Below are 16609 nucleotides of genomic sequence, written 5' to 3' on the forward strand. Positions count from 1 at the left end.
ACCAGAGCCAAAGAGTGAGTCAATGAATATGACTTTTGCAAAAAGGTCATTTCCTCCTAGAGATGAGTTGAACAAATTCTGAAGATCTCAAAGGAGATTATTTTCACCTGGAAAAAATATCAAGTGTTTTTCTTGCCATAGACTTGGACATGTAGAAATAGAATGTAAGAGAAAGAAAGTCAAGATTAATCAACATAGAGTACAACAAGCAAGAAGATATCCTCAAACAAATAATCAAAGGAGAACATTAGCCACTAGGTACATAAACTCTTTCTATGGTTATTGTTATATGTGTCATGAATATGGACATAAGGAATTTGAATGAAAAGTGTATATGAATAAAAACATGAACGCAAGAAGAAACACATGATTTTCTCTATTTCTTGGCCACACAAGTTTTTTTGTGTGTAATAATCTTGACCAGAAAGAAAAGGATTGTAAGCTGTCATATATTCTAAAGAGAACTAAATAGAAGATGGAAGCAACTCCAAGCAGATAAAAAAATGAAAGAAAGGAAAATAAGAGAATACATCCTACTAAAGTGTGGAAGAGAAAGAATAAAGAACAACCAGTGACCTTGCTTAGTCTCATCTGTCAGTGTTAGATCAGTAGCATTGAGGGGGGGAGAAACCTCAATATTGACAATAAAGCTTTGAATATGAAGGTGTGAAATACATTTATACTCTAGAAAATATGTTGAATAAAATAATTTAGTGGATGGCATTGCCACTATATTATATCCAACTTACAGACAAAGAAAAGAAACATAAAAGAAGATGGAAATTGTAACATCATAAATATTTTGAGGAGAGTTGCTCATGAGATCAATAAAGAACCAAAGAACCAAGTTAATGATAGTTTTAGAGAAGACACATCCTAGGGGAGAGAGACCCATAAAATGTACTGAGATGATAATGGACATGGTGAGATCATAGTTGTGTATGAGATCATACTGAACTGGGTAACATGAAGCATGAAAAAACATCAACAATTCAATTTCTGAAGCGGTCAGAGACAAGCTGCTACTTATGAGAGAGAAAATTCAAAAGGAATATCACACCTCCAAGGTTATAGATGATGCTACACTTCTACATTTCTTGTATGCCCGGGAATCCCTTGGATACATCCCAGAAACAATGGTCTGTAATGAGCTTTAAGAAAAACAAAAACAAAAAAGTCTACATGAAAGGATTTGACAAAGTGGGGAGGCCAATAATGGTTCTTCTTATGGTGAGGAACATTTCTTTCCACCTGACTATGGAGGTTATTAAACGTTTTGTTGTCTATGCCTTAGTGCTACAAGAGGGCAAACAAAATTTCCATTATAGCATATTTTATTGATTGGGCATACAAGAATGTAAACCTTCATGGCACCATTGCAGTTGTTCAAACCTTGCAAGACTTCTATCCAGAGCGCTTAGGGAAGGTGTATCTTGTTAATCAATCATACATATTATGGACAGCATGATAGATAGTATCTCCTTTTATCGACAAAGTAACAAATCAAGAATATGATGCAAGAGAGTTGTAACAAAAATGCATCTACAATCTTGTGAAGATATCAAGAGATCGTTTGTAGTGAATCTCATCACCCGAATGGTTGAGGAGTGGAAAAGAGATTTTTTTAGAAGAGTTGCTGGAGGAAAATGCCGCAATAGTCTCATCATAATTCAAAGAACACAATTTAAAATAAAACAGTATTGAAGAATAGTTTCATTCTTCCAAAAGTTCAAAGCGTCTCAACCGAAAATACTCCAATTTTAGAGAACGTTACAAAGATGAACCCATTACATATGTGTTGAGTCTTGAAAATGTCATTCATTTGCATTACACTTTCGCTATTATGTCCATTATATCACCTCCATTTCACCTCCATTTCACTACTATGTCACCACATTCATCCCACTTTCATTATCATTGGGCTACCTTTATGTTTTTCCAATATTTATTATTTCTAAGCCTTTTAAGTGAATTTGTGGTTAAACATTAGAAAATAATGTGCATATGCTTATACCTAACAAATGGGTTGAGTTTGTTGACATGTGTAGGTTGAAAGGAGGCTTCTAGAAGACCCTTATGTGGCACTCTAAGGCCAAATTCGAATTTGGTTGGAAAGAATCATGGGATCATGAGGATATGTGTCACATCTCCTAATTGTATTGTAACTCTAAAAGACATGTGTCTTATCAGTTCCTATTTTGATTAGGACTCTAGAGGTAGAGGGAGATATTCATGGATTATCATTAATGAGATGGCTCTCATCTTTTTGTATAAATATGAGATCTCTCTCCTTCATTAGTTAGTCTCTCTTTAGTCTTTCCTTTAGTCTTTTCTTAGTCCTTTTAGCTTGTTAGTCTCATGGCTTTTGAAAGCTTTTGTACTTTGCACTTTTGAAGAAATTGAATAAAGCTTTGATGTTCTCAACATGGAAGGAGATGTGAAGTAGATGTCATGGAGCATATTAGGATGTAAGTAGATTAGATTTCATTTTGTAAATATTGCTTTGTAGAATGTAAGGTAGATTAGATTTTCATTCATGCAATTTTAAGTTTGCTTTGATTTCATAGGTAGAAGGGGGGCCCTGCCTTGTACAGTTTGAATTATTGCATTTTATTTTCTCCCGGGATTTGTTTTTATGTTTATGTATTTGCTTTACAAACTAATGGTATTTGAAGTTGACAGGTTCAAGCTGCTGCCTTTGTTTTTATAGCTGATTTTTAGTCTTATTTCTCAAAGTTCTGCTAACACATGAATGATCTTTTATCATAAACTGTTATCTTTTAAGGATCAGAATACCACTAACTTGCAGTTGGCTTTGAGTGCTTTTTAGACTAATCTTTCACTACTTTCTAATCATACTTTGCATAGTACATATGGCTGAAGTAGAGAGTTAGAAAGAGAAAAACGTTATCACTAGTCTTTAAAGTAGATTTTTCTCATTTTTAATCACTTTTCTAATTCAACTTGAGCTACTTCCTAATCATACTTTGCATAGTACATATGGCAGAAGTAGAGAATTAGGGAGAGATAATCATTATCTTTGGTTTTAAAAGTGACTTTCTTTTCTTTTATTTGCAGCAGCATGAATGGTGTCTAGTGCCATTGGAAGTGGTCATTTACTTTCAAGTCATTTCAAGTTCTTTGCTTTCAGTTTCATTTCAAGTTATTTCTTTCAAGCTCTTTCTTTGCAAGTTTAAAGTTTGATTACTTTCTAGACTTATTTCTAACTACTTCCTAATCGTGCTTTACACAGCACATGTGTTTGAAGCAGAGTTTTAGGAAGAGTTGAACATTATAACTGGTCTTTAAAGTGGTTTTTCTTACTTGTCACCTTAGAGCTTGACTACTTTTTGGACTTATTTCTGACTACTTCTTAATCGTGCTTTACACAGCACATGTGTTTGAAGCAGAGTTTTAGGAAGAGTTGAACATAAACTATAAAACAACGAAGTAAGAGAAAGGTTAACTAAGCACATATAGTGCACCACACTTCATCAGTTTACGATACCCGGATTGATAATTTATGTAGAGCAATTTAAGACATTAAATTGACTAAACATTTTGGCGCCGTTGCCGGGGAAGTGGAATTAGGAGACCTTATTTCTTACATCTGGAAAAAAAAATTAATAATCCTTGAGTATGCTCTCCTCTTGCGCTTTGTGTGATCTGGAGGATCAGAAAAAAGATTGTTAAGTAAAAAAGACAAAATAATAATTCTTGAGTATGCTCTCCACCTGCACTCTGTGTGATCTGGAGGATCAGAAAAAGAATTGTTAAAAAAAAAAAAATAGGAGACAAAATAAACTTCATCACTTCAATTGATTCAATAAAAAAAAAATTGAAAAAAAAATGAAAAAATAAAACTCAAGTGCTTTGATAGGTTCAAATTGTCCAAAATTGTCTGGTTATGCTTTGTAGTGGTCTTCAAAACATTGTATCTTGTTCAAATAAGGTTTTGCAACTTAGTTGCAAAAACTGCCCTGATCCCGCAACTATCTGACAATCCCGCAGCTGTTTCAAGGTTTAACAAGTTACAGGTATCTAATAAAAAAACCGACCACATGGGCATCTCCAGAATTGTCCCGACATGGATCCTATCCTAGTCACCCAGCTCAGATCGATGAAAAACCAGCCTAGGACCTTAGTCAAAGTCTTGTTTTTAACATGTTTTTCTTGAAGTATTTGCTGCCTGAAATTGAAAATCATTAATCCTTTTTATAAAAATTTTACAATTTCAGAGAAGAAAAAGAGAGAGAAAAACAATCTAGGGCTATCTCCATTCTTAGTTTTCACTGTGGCTTCAATAAATAAATAAAAATATGCCTCCCTGTTCAAGCTTTGACCTGTTGATTCCTGTAGGAGGCATTCATCATTTAGTGGCAGATTTCTGAGTTGATTTCACCTTTGGTTAGCTACCTTATCAATTAGAAGCAGAGAATTGAACTTACTAATGATGGAAGCACCATTTGCATAAAGGAAGTGAAGGACCTTACTGTTGCCAGGGAAAATCCAGATGTTTCCAGCAATGACTTGTTGAATAAGATTCAGAAAATTGGAAGGTCTCTTGCTCAGAAAGACATGGCTGATCCCCCTAAGTGTTTAGAGCACCCATCTAGTAAGGATTCAGAGGATTTAAACTCTTCTCTAGATGGCACTGGCAAGGGTCCTGTTTGTCCACGCACGCCCTCTGAACAAAAAAAAAAAAATTGCTGGAAAGAGGAAAGGTCTACCCTCCAATCAAGAGGTGGAACACTGTACAGAAAATAGCTCTGATCCAGTTCGGAAATTGGGTGAAGTGGTCAAAGAGATGGTTTCTGATGCACCAACAGAAATGGTTTGTGTTTCAGGAAAGAGCACAGAAGATGGACTAAATGCATCCAAGATGAGTAAAGATGATGATGAGGAACAAGTTCGAACACATGTGAAAACCTGTACTTTTGAAGATGGTAAGTTGGCTGGTGATATTGGAATGGACAGAGATATTAAAGATAATAGTGCAAATGATCAATTGATAGTTGTGGAGAATTGTGCAGGTGCTAAGACCCCTGATAAAACATTGGAGGTTGTGGAAAGAAGTTGAGCAAGAAGTGGTTGGAGATGGAAAATCAGTTCTCAGCACGACTTCATTTAATGATGCTCTCCATAAAAGTGCAGCATATAACCTCAGAAACGACCAAGAAAGAGATAGTGACCTGCCAGATGACAAACACCTGCAAAACAATAGATCAGATAAGAAAAACGAATGCAAAAAGTGCAGAACAGAAAAAATTAACTCAGAGAAAAAAGGCAAATAGCAGAAAAACGTCAAACTTTACATGCTCGATTTGCCCAAATGGTAGCTAATTTCAAAAAAATAAAACATGGGTTTTGTTGCCAGGTGGGTTAATTAGATAACCCATAAACCGTTTGGGAAAATTCATGGTGGTCTAGGAGAAATGTTCGGTTCTTTGGAGTCCCTTTTTGGCTGCCGCGCGTAAAAAAATCAGTGTTTTTTTAACAATTGTGACTACATTTCGTTTTCCCTGAGAAATCTGCTCAGATCCGGTTTTCTTGGCAGCCAAGTCATACATGGTGCGCTTTGATTGTTTGAAATAGTACGTCTTCTGCCCTTGCAAATCATTAATACATGTGTTGAACAGTCCGAATCGAAGACGGCTCTGTTTGATTTGGTTGGATACGGCTCTTTCACCTTCACCACATTTCCGTTCTCCACCACGTCACTTGTACCACGTCACCTGTACCACGTCTCTTGCCCTCCAATTCAACTCATAGTATCGTTTTGTCAAAGTGCGTACTTATGGCTGAAGGAAGATATAGAGAATGTAGTAGTTGTTCTTCCAAGCCAAATTCACTATGTAAAATATTTTGAACGAGTTCTCACATATTCCAATGATGAAGTTCAACCTGGTAGGAGATGTATACTTCGGGGATTCCGTCTTCATAAATGCCTTACTGGGTTCGACCATCTATTACAGTATCTGATCATAATGGAGTTCTCTTTTCAACAAAGAAGCATCCGAGGATAAAGGATATGATAGTTGCTTGCTTCCCCTTTGATGACCATAATGTTTTAAACCCCGCAGCTCTGTTTCAAACTACACAGTTCCATTTTTCAGCCGAAGTTTGAGATGGAGAAATTTCTTAGTTTGTTCGCACACAGCCACTCCATTTCACAGTATTTTTTTACACTCTGCAATCCCGCAGCCATTTAGCGATCCCGCAGCCATTTAGTGATCCCGCAGCTGTTTTGTTAAACTCTAGGTTGTAGGTGTCATCAGGCAAAACAGGTCACATGGGTAGCTAGGGAAATGTCAGTACATGGATGGTGTCCTATTCATTCGGTCAAATTTGCTGAAAAAGACCCCGGTCAAAGGGAAGTCAAATTGGGTGTTATAACAAAGTCGCCACACTGAGTCGCCACACTAAGTCGCTGCATGTCAAGAAAAAATAATAATTTTGAATCGATGAAATGAACAAGTTATTTTCTCACTTTTCTGAAGGTATTGATTAATTTTGGACTGATAATGAAATTGAATGGCTAACTTTTTATTCAAGATTTTTAGCTACAGAGCTGTTCCTCAATTCTGCAGCCAGAAAAACCTCATTGTTCAAATCAGCCTATCTTTCTCATACAAAATCAGATTTTGATGATTTAAGTACCATTGGAAAGATCTCAACAAGATCTATACAATGAGAAATATATCATTAGAGTTTGAAATGGCAAATAATGAAATAAATTGCTGAAAAGAAGCAACATCAACTTGAGGCACTAATTCCAAAGCAGGTATAAATTCTTTTGATTTTTCCTTTGAGAACTTGTTTCATTAATACAAATTCCTAGTTTTGTGTGTAAATATCATAACTAGAGAGATTGGCCACCTCTCTCCTTTGATAATCTTACATTCCATTGCAGAAGAAGTATTAGTTTTTTTGCAGGTTCCAGGAGGAAGAACAAATGACTACAAGGGAATGATGTCTCTCTAAGAGACCAATTTGTTTCATAAGAGGATGATCAGCAACAAAGAGGAAATATGCTGATGCAAAATCAGATCCAAACACTTGAAAAACTTTCAGATACTATTGTCTCCATCACATCCATCTATCACATCCATCCATCACATCCATACTTCATAATAAACCATTCACCTCATTCCACTCCATATTTTCCATTTTCATTCACATACACTTTCCATTTCTTTTTGTCCATTCATAACCCACCAATAAAAGCAAAAGGCTCATTCACATGCTTATTGCCATTGTCATTTCTGTTCTCCATTGTCATTTTCCATGTTCACTTTCCATTCTTTGTCATTTTCATTCCGCAAATAAGCCCTGCTTCAATGCAAATTATTGAGTCCATAGTCCTTTGAGTCCAAGTTCTTTGTAAAAACACCTTGAGACTTGCATGCCTTAATGGCAAGTCCTCATGCTGACAAACAATGGGAATACATTAATGTCCCTTGTTCGTTAGATCTTCTAGGTGACTCGACATCAGCAAATTCATTCGTACCTAGCAAGATGTGTTTGGGCATCTTGACTCTCATTGTCATCAATGGTGAGAGTTCTCGTGTTGACTAGTGGCATCCATTAATGGCCACTAAGCCAACAATTTCCTCCTATGTTCGACATCAGAACATCTTTTCACATAGTAGGAATTGTGCCAATGAGTTTTGAAGACATGAAGACTATTATTTTCAGCATTTTGGAGCAGATTCAGCAAGTTTTAGTAGAAGCAATAAAAAGCCATCTTATCTCTCTATCCATGACTCCTCTTGTTCAGCCACTTGAAGAAGAATGTGATCAGAAGTTTTCAGCCACCACACACATACAACTCATCCATTCCAAAGGATAAGTGAAGGTACGACATTTTCTAACTTTTAACCATAGAATTCCATAAAAAGCTAGAATGATACTTGTTGGAAAAACATTTCTCTTCCTCATTTCATAAAATAGCCAATACTATCAGTTGGGGGGGGAATACATTCATATTCATATCTTTCCATGTCCATAACATATTCAAGAGCTCACATACTTCCAACATATATTAATTATTACATTGCTATTATGAGCATACAATGGCTTTTGAAAAAAGTGCTTAAAGGATAAATTGGATACAAACAAAATCATGGTTGTCACACAAGAACCAACCATCATGCAATCCAATAAAGATATACTTTGCAACAATAATCAAAATATCATTATGCAAAGTTCAAAGATCAAAATAGAAGGCAAAAAAAAAAAAAATGGTTGTAACACAAGAACCAACCATGTTGCAATTCAAGTAAAACACTTTGCAGAAATATGAAGTTATCAAATGATATCATGCAAAGTTAAGCCAAAGCTCAAGGATCAAAAGAGTCAATGTAATATATGTTGCATGAGGACATGCAATAGCTTCAGTTGGGGGGTATGTTGAGTCTTGAAAATGTCATTCATTTGCATTACACTTTCGCTATTATGTCCATTATATCACCTCCATTTCACCTCCATTTCACTACTATGTCACCACATTCATCCCACTTTCATTATCATTGGGTTACCTTTATGTTTTTCCAATATTTATTATTTCTAAGCCTTTTAAGTGAATTTGTGGTTAAACATTAGAAAATAATGTGCATATGCTTATACCTAACAAATGGGTTGAGTTTGTTGACATGTGTAGGTTGAAAGGAGGCTTCTAGAAGACCCTTATGTGGCACTCTAAGGCCAAATTCGAATTTGGTTGGAAAGAATCATGGGATCATGAGGATATGTGTCACATCTCCTAATTGTATTGTAACTCTAAAAGACATGTGTCTTATCAGTTCCTATTTTGATTAGGACTCTAGAGGTAGAGGGAGATATTCATGGATTATCATTAATGAGATGGCTCTCATCTTTTTGTATAAATATGAGATCTCTCTCCTTCATTAGTTAGTCTCTCTTTAGTCTTTCCTTTAGTCTTTTCTTAGTCCTTTTAGCTTGTTAGTCTCATGGCTTTTGAAAGCTTTTGTACTTTGCACTTTTGAAGAAATTGAATAAAGCTTTGATGTTCTCAACATTGAAGGAGATGTGAAGTAGATGTCATGGAGCATATTAAGATGTAAGTAGATTAGATTTCATTTTGTAAATATTGCTTTGTAGAATGTAAGGTAGATTAGATTTTCATTCATGCAATTTTAAGTTTGCTTTGATTTCATAGGTAGAAGGGGGCCCCTGCCTTGTACAGTTTGAATTATTGCATTTTATTTTCTCTCGGGATTTGTTTTTATGTTTATGTATTTGCTTTACAAACTAATGGTATTTGAAGTTGACAGGTTCAAGCTGCTGCCTTTGTTTTTATAGCTGATTTTTAGTCTTATTTCTCAAAGTTCTGCTAACACATGAATGATCTTTTATCATAAACTGTTATCTTTTAAGGATCAGAATACCACTAACTTGCAGTTGGCTTTGAGTGCTTTTTAGACTAATCTTTCACTACTTTCTAATCATACTTTGCATAGTACATATGGCTGAAGTAGAGAGTTAGAAAGAGCAAAACGTTATCACTAGTCTTTAAAGTAGATTTTTCTCATTTTTAATCACTTTTCTAATTCAACTTGAGCTACTTCCTAATCATACTTTGCATAGTACATATGGCAGAAGTAGAGAATTAGGGAGAGATAATCATTATCTTTGGTTTTAAAAGTGACTTTCTTTTCTTTTATTTGCAGCAGCATGAATGGTGTCTAGTGCCATTGGAAGTGGTCATTTACTTTCAAGTCATTTCAAGTTCTTTGCTTTCAGTTTCATTTCAAGTTATTTCTTTCAAGCTCTTTCTTTGCAAGTTTAAAGTTTGATTACTTTCTAGACTTATTTCTAACTACTTCCTAATCGTGCTTTACACAGCACATGTGTTTGAAGCAGAGTTTTAGGAAGAGTTGAACATTATAACTGGTCTTTAAAGTGGTTTTTCTTACTTGTCACCTTAGAGCTTGACTACTTTTTGGACTTATTTCTGACTACTTCTTAATCGCGCTTTACACAGCACATGTGTTTGAAGCAGAGTTTTAGGAAGAGTTGAACATAACTATAAAACAACGAAGTAAGAGAAAGGTTAACTAAGCACATATAGTGCACCACACTTCATCAGTTTACGATACCCGGATTGATAATTTATGTAGAGCAATTTAAGACATTAAATTGACTAAACATTTTGGCGCCGTTGCCGGGGAAGTGTAATTAGGAGACCTTATTTCTTACATCTGGAAAAAAAAATTAATAATCCTTGAGTATGCTCTCCTCTTGCACTTTGTGTGATCTGGAGGATCAGAAAAAAGATTGTTAAGTAAAAAAGACAAAATAATAATTCTTGAGTATGCTCTCCACCTGCACTCTGTGTGATCTGGAGGATCAGAAAAAGAATTGTTAAAAAAAAAAAATAGGAGACAAAATAAACTTCATCACTTCAATTGATTCAATAAAAAAAAAATTGAAAAAAAAATGAAAAAATAAAACTCAAGTGCTTTGATAGGTTCAAATTGTCCAAAATTGTCTGGTTATGCTTTGTAGTGGTCTTCAAAACACTGTATCTTGTTCAAATAAGGTTTTGCAACTTAGTTGCAAAAACTGCCCTGATCCCGCAACTATCTGACAATCCCGCAGCTGTTTCAAGGTTTAACAAGTTACAGGTATCTAATAAAAAAACCGACCACATGGGCATCTCCAGAATTGTCCCGACATGGATCCTATCCTAGTCACCCAGCTCAGATCGATGAAAAACCAGCCTAGGACCTTAGTCAAAGTCTTGTTTTTAACATGTTTTTCTTGAAGTATTTGCTGCCTGAAATTGAAAATCATTAATCCTTTTTATAAAAATTTTACAATTTCAGAGAAGAAAAAGAGAGAGAAAAACAATTTAGGGCTATCTCCATTCTTAGTTTTCACTGTGGCTTCAATAAATAAATAAAAATATGCCTCCCTGTTCAAGCTTTGACCTGTTGATTCCTGTAGGAGGCATTCATCATTTAGTGGCAGATTTCTGAGTTGATTTCACCTTTGGTTAGCTACCTTATCAATTAGAAGCAGAGAATTGAACTTACTAATGATGGAAGCACCATTTGCATAAAGGAAGTGAAGGACCTTACTGTTGCCAGGGAAAATCCAGATGTTTCCAGCAATGACTTGTTGAATAAGATTCAGAAAATTGGAAGGTCTCTTGCTCAGAAAGACATGGCTGATCCCCCTAAGTGTTTAGAGCACCCATCTAGTAAGGATTCAGAGGATTTAAACTCTTCTCTAGATGGCACTGGCAAGGGTCCTGTTTGTCCACGCACGCCCTCTGAACAAAAAAAAAAATTTGCTGGAAAGAGGAAAGGTCTACCCTCCAATCAAGAGGTGGAACACTGTACAGAAAATAGCTCTGATCCAGTTCGGAAATTGGGTGAAGTGGTCAAAGAGATGGTTTCTGATGCACCAACAGAAATGGTTTGTGTTTCAGGAAAGAGCACAGAAGATGGACTAAATGCATCCAAGATGAGTAAAGATGATGATGAGGAACAAGTTCAAACACATGTGAAAACCTGTACTTTTGAAGATGGTAAGTTGGCTGGTAATATTGGAATGGACAGAGATATTAAAGATAATAGTGCAAATGATCAATTGATAGTTGTGGAGAATTGTGCAGGTGCTAAGACCCCTGATAAAACATTGGAGGTTGTGGAAAGAAGTTGAGCAAGAAGTGGTTGGAGATGGAAAATCAGTTCTCAGCACGACTTCATTTAATGATGCTCTCCATAAAAGTGCAGCATATAACCTCAGAAACGACCAAGAAAGAGATAGTGACCTGCCAGATGACAAACACCTGCAAAACAATAGATCAGATAAGAAAAACGAATGCAAAAAGTGCAGAACAGAAAAAATTAACTCAGAGAAAAAAGGCAAATAGCAGAAAAACGTCAAACTTTACATGCTCGATTTGCCCAAATGGTAGCTAATTTCAAAAAAATAAAACATGGGTTTTGTTGCCAGGTGGGTTAGTTAGATAACCCATAAATCGTTTGGGAAAATTCGTGGTGGTCTAGGAGAAATGTTCGGTTCTTTGGAGTCCCTTTTTGGCTGCCGCGCGTAAAAAAATCAGTGTTTTTTTAACAATTGTGACTACATTTCGTTTTCCCTGAGAAATCTGCTCAGATCCGGTTTTCTTGGCAGCCAAGTCATACATGGTGCGCTTTGATTGTTTGAAATAGTACGTCTTCTGCCCTTGCAAATCATTAATACATGTGTTGAACAGTCCGAATCGAAGACGGCTCTGTTTGATTTGGTTGGATACGGCTCTTTCACCTTCACCACATTTCCATTCTCCACCACGTCACTTGTACCACGTCACCTGTACCACGTCTCTTGCCCTCCAATTCAACTCATAGTATCATTTTGTCAAAGTGCGTACTTATGGCTGAAGGAAGATATAGAGAATGTAGTAGTTGTTCTTCCAAGCCAAATTCACTATGTAAAATATTTTGAACGAGTTCTCACATATTCCAATGATGAAGTTCAACCTGGTAGGAGATGTATACTTTGGGGATTCCGTCTTCATAAATGCCTTACTGGGTTCGACCATCTATTACAGTATCTGATCATAATGGAGTTCTCTTTTCAACAAAGAAGCATCCGAGGATAAAGGATATGATAGTTGCTTGCTTCCCCTTTGATGACCATAATGTTTTAAACCCCGCAGCTCTGTTTCAAACTACACAGTTCCATTTTTCAGCCGAAGTTTGAGATGGAGAAATTTCTTAGTTTGTTCGCACACAGCCACTCCATTTCACAGTATTTTTTTACACTCTGCAATCCCGCAGCCATTTAGCGATCCCGCAGCCATTTAGTGATCCCGCAGCTGTTTTGTTAAACTCTAGGTTGTAGGTGTCATCAGGCAAAACAGGTCACATGGGTAGCTAGGGAAATGTCAGTACATGGATGGTGTCCTATTCATTCGGTCAAATTTGCTGAAAAAGACCCCGGTCAAAGGGAAGTCAAATTGGGTGTTATAACAAAGTCGCCACACTGAGTCGCCACACTAAGTCGCTGCATGTCAAGAAAAAATAATAATTTTGAATCGATGAAATGAACAAGTTATTTTCTCACTTTTCTGAAGGTATTGATTAATTTTGGACTGATAATGAAATTGAATGGCTAACTTTTTATTCAAGATTTTTAGCTACAGAGCTGTTCCTCAATTCTGCAGCCAGAAAAACCTCATTGTTCAAATCAGCCTATCTTTCTCATACAAAATCAGATTTTGATGATTTAAGTACCATTGGAAAGATCTCAACAAGATCTATACAATGAGAAATATATCATTAGAGTTTGAAATGGCAAATAATGAAATAAATTGCTGAAAAGAAGCAACATCAACTTGAGGCACTAATTCCAAAGCAGGTATAAATTCTTTTGATTTTTCCTTTGAGAACTTGTTTCATTAATACAAATTCCTAGTTTTGTGTGTAAATATCATAACTAGAGAGATTGGCCACCTCTCTCCTTTGATAATCTTACATTCCATTGCAGAAGAAGTATTAGTTTTTTTGCAGGTTCCAGGAGGAAGGACAAATGACTACAAGGGAATGATGTCTCTCTAAGAGACCAATTTGTTTCATAAGAGGATGATCAGCAACAAAGAGGAAATATGCTGATGCAAAATCAGATCCAAACACTTGAAAAACTTTCAGATACTATTGTCTCCATCACATCCATCTATCACATCCATCCATCACATCCATACTTCATAATAAACCATTCACCTCATTCCACTCCATATTTTCCATTTTCATTCACATACACTTTCCATTTCTTTTTGTCCATTCATAACCCACCAATAAAAGCAAAAGGCTCATTCACATGCTTATTGCCATTGTCATTTCTGTTCTCCATTGTCATTTTCCATGTTCACTTTCCATTCTTTGTCATTTTCATTCCGCAAATAAGCCCTGCTTCAATGCAAATTATTGAGTCCATAGTCCTTTGAGTCTAAGTTCTTTGTAAAAACACCTTGAGACTTGCATGCCTTAATGGCAAGTCCTCATGCTGACAAACAATGGGAATACATTAATGTCCCTTGTTCGTTAGATCTTCTAGGTGACTCGACATCAGCAAATTCATTCGTACCTAGCAAGATGTGTTTGGGCATCTTGACTCTCATTGTCATCAATGGTGAGAGTTCTCGTGTTGACTAGTGGCATCCATTAATGGCCACTAAGCCAACAATTTCCTCCTATGTTCGACATCAGAACATCTTTTCACATAGTAGGAATTGTGCCAATGAGTTTTGAAGACATGAAGACTATTATTTTCAGCATTTTGGAGCAGATTCAGCAAGTTTTAGTAGAAGCAATAAAAAGCCATCTTATCTCTCTATCCATGACTCCTCTTGTTCAGCCACTTGAAGAAGAATGTGATCAGAAGTTTTCAGCCACCACACACATACAACTCATCCATTCCAAAGGATAAGTGAAGGTACGACATTTTCTAACTTTTAACCATAGAATTCCATAAAAAGCTAGAATGATACTTGTTGGAAAAACATTTCTCTTCCTCATTTCATAAAATAGCCAATACTATCAGTTGGGGGGGGAATACATTCATATTCATATCTTTCCATGTCCATAACATATTCAAGAGCTCACATACTTCCAACATATATTAATTATTACATTGCTATTATGAGCATACAATGGCTTTTGAAAAAAGTGCTTAAAGGATAAATTGGATACAAACAAAATCATGGTTGTCACACAAGAACCAACCATCATGCAATCCAATAAAGATATACTTTGCAACAATAATCAAAATATCATTATGCAAAGTTCAAAGATCAAAATAGAAGGCAAAAAAAAAAAAAATGGTTGTAACACAAGAACCAACCATGTTGCAATTCAAGTAAAACACTTTGCAGAAATATGAAGTTATCAAATGATATCATGCAAAGTTAAGCCAAAGCTCAAGGATCAAAAGAGTCAATGTAATATATGTTGCATGAGGACATGCAATAGCTTCAGTTGGGGGGTATGTTGAGTCTTGAAAATGTCATTCATTTGCATTACACTTTCGCTATTATGTCCATTATATCACCTCCATTTCACCTCCATTTCACTACTATGTCACCACATTCATCCCACTTTCATTATCATTGGGTTACCTTTATGTTTTTCCAATATTTATTATTTCTAAGCCTTTTAAGTGAATTTGTGGTTAAACATTAGAAAATAATGTGCATATGCTTATACCTAACAAATGGGTTGAGTTTGTTGACATGTGTAGGTTGAAAGGAGGCTTCTAGAAGACCCTTATGTGGCACTCTAAGGCCAAATTCGAATTTGGTTGGAAAGAATCATGGGATCATGAGGATATGTGTCACATCTCCTAATTGTATTGTAACTCTAAAAGACATGTGTCTTATCAGTTCCTATTTTGATTAGGACTCTAGAGGTAGAGGGAGATATTCATGGATTATCATTAATGAGATGGCTCTCATCTTTTTGTATAAATATGAGATCTCTCTCCTTCATTAGTTAGTCTCTCTTTAGTCTTTCCTTTAGTCTTTTCTTAGTCCTTTTAGCTTGTTAGTCTCATGGCTTTTGAAAGCTTTTGTACTTTGCACTTTTGAAGAAATTGAATAAAGCTTTGATGTTCTCAACATTGAAGGAGATGTGAAGTAGATGTCATGGAGCATATTAGGATGTAAGTAGATTAGATTTCATTTTGTAAATATTGCTTTGTAGAATGTAAGGTAGATTAGATTTTCATTCATGCAATTTTAAGTTTGCTTTGATTTCATAGGTAGAAGGGGGCCCCTGCCTTGTACAGTTTGAATTATTGCATTTTATTTTCTCCCGGGATTTGTTTTTATGTTTATGTATTTGCTTTACAAACTAATGGTATTTGAAGTTGACAGGTTCAAGCTGCTGCCTTTGTTTTTATAGCTGATTTTTAGTCTTATTTCTCAAAGTTCTGCTAACACATGAATGATCTTTTATCATAAACTGTTATCTTTTAAGGATCAGAATACCACTAACTTGCAGTTGGCTTTGAGTGCTTTTTAGACTAATCTTTCACTACTTTCTAATCATACTTTGCATAGTACATATGGCTGAAGTAGAGAGTTAGAAAGAGCAAAACGTTATCACTAGTCTTTAAAGTAGATTTTTCTCATTTTTAATCACTTTTCTAATTCAACTTGAGCTACTTCCTAATCATACTTTGCATAGTACATATGGCAGAAGTAGAGAATTAGGGAGAGATAATCATTATCTTTGGTTTTAAAAGTGACTTTCTTTTCTTTTATTTGCAGCAGCATGAATGGTGTCTAGTGCCATTGGAAGTGGTCATTTACTTTCAAGTCATTTCAAGTTCTTTGCTTTCAGTTTCATTTCAAGTTATTTCTTTCAAGCTCTTTCTTTGCAAGTTTAAAGTTTGATTACTTTCTAGACTTATTTCTAACTACTTCCTAATCGTGCTTTACACAGCACATGTGTTTGAAGCAGAGTTTTAGGAAGAGTTGAACATTATAACTGGTCTTTAAAGTGGTTTTTCTTACTTGTCACCTTAGAGCTTGACTACTTTTTGGACTTATTTCTGACTACTTCTTAATCGTGCT

The 16609-nt window shown here is 35.6% G+C and overlaps 1 pseudogene; it reads left to right on the plus strand.

Annotated features, from left to right (window-relative positions):
• The first annotated feature begins 986 nt into the window (after window positions 1–986).
• LOC149212535 (uncharacterized) lies at window positions 987–1531 on the plus strand (annotated as a pseudogene).
• Window positions 1532–16609: the final 15078 nt, after the last annotated feature.

This window comes from Pinus tabuliformis, chromosome 1_1 (assembly GCF_031772625.1).
Source record: "Pinus tabuliformis cultivar Carrire ecotype Pingquan chromosome 1_1, CPIR1, whole genome shotgun sequence".
Classification (NCBI taxonomy): domain Eukaryota; kingdom Viridiplantae; phylum Streptophyta; class Pinopsida; order Pinales; family Pinaceae; genus Pinus; species Pinus tabuliformis.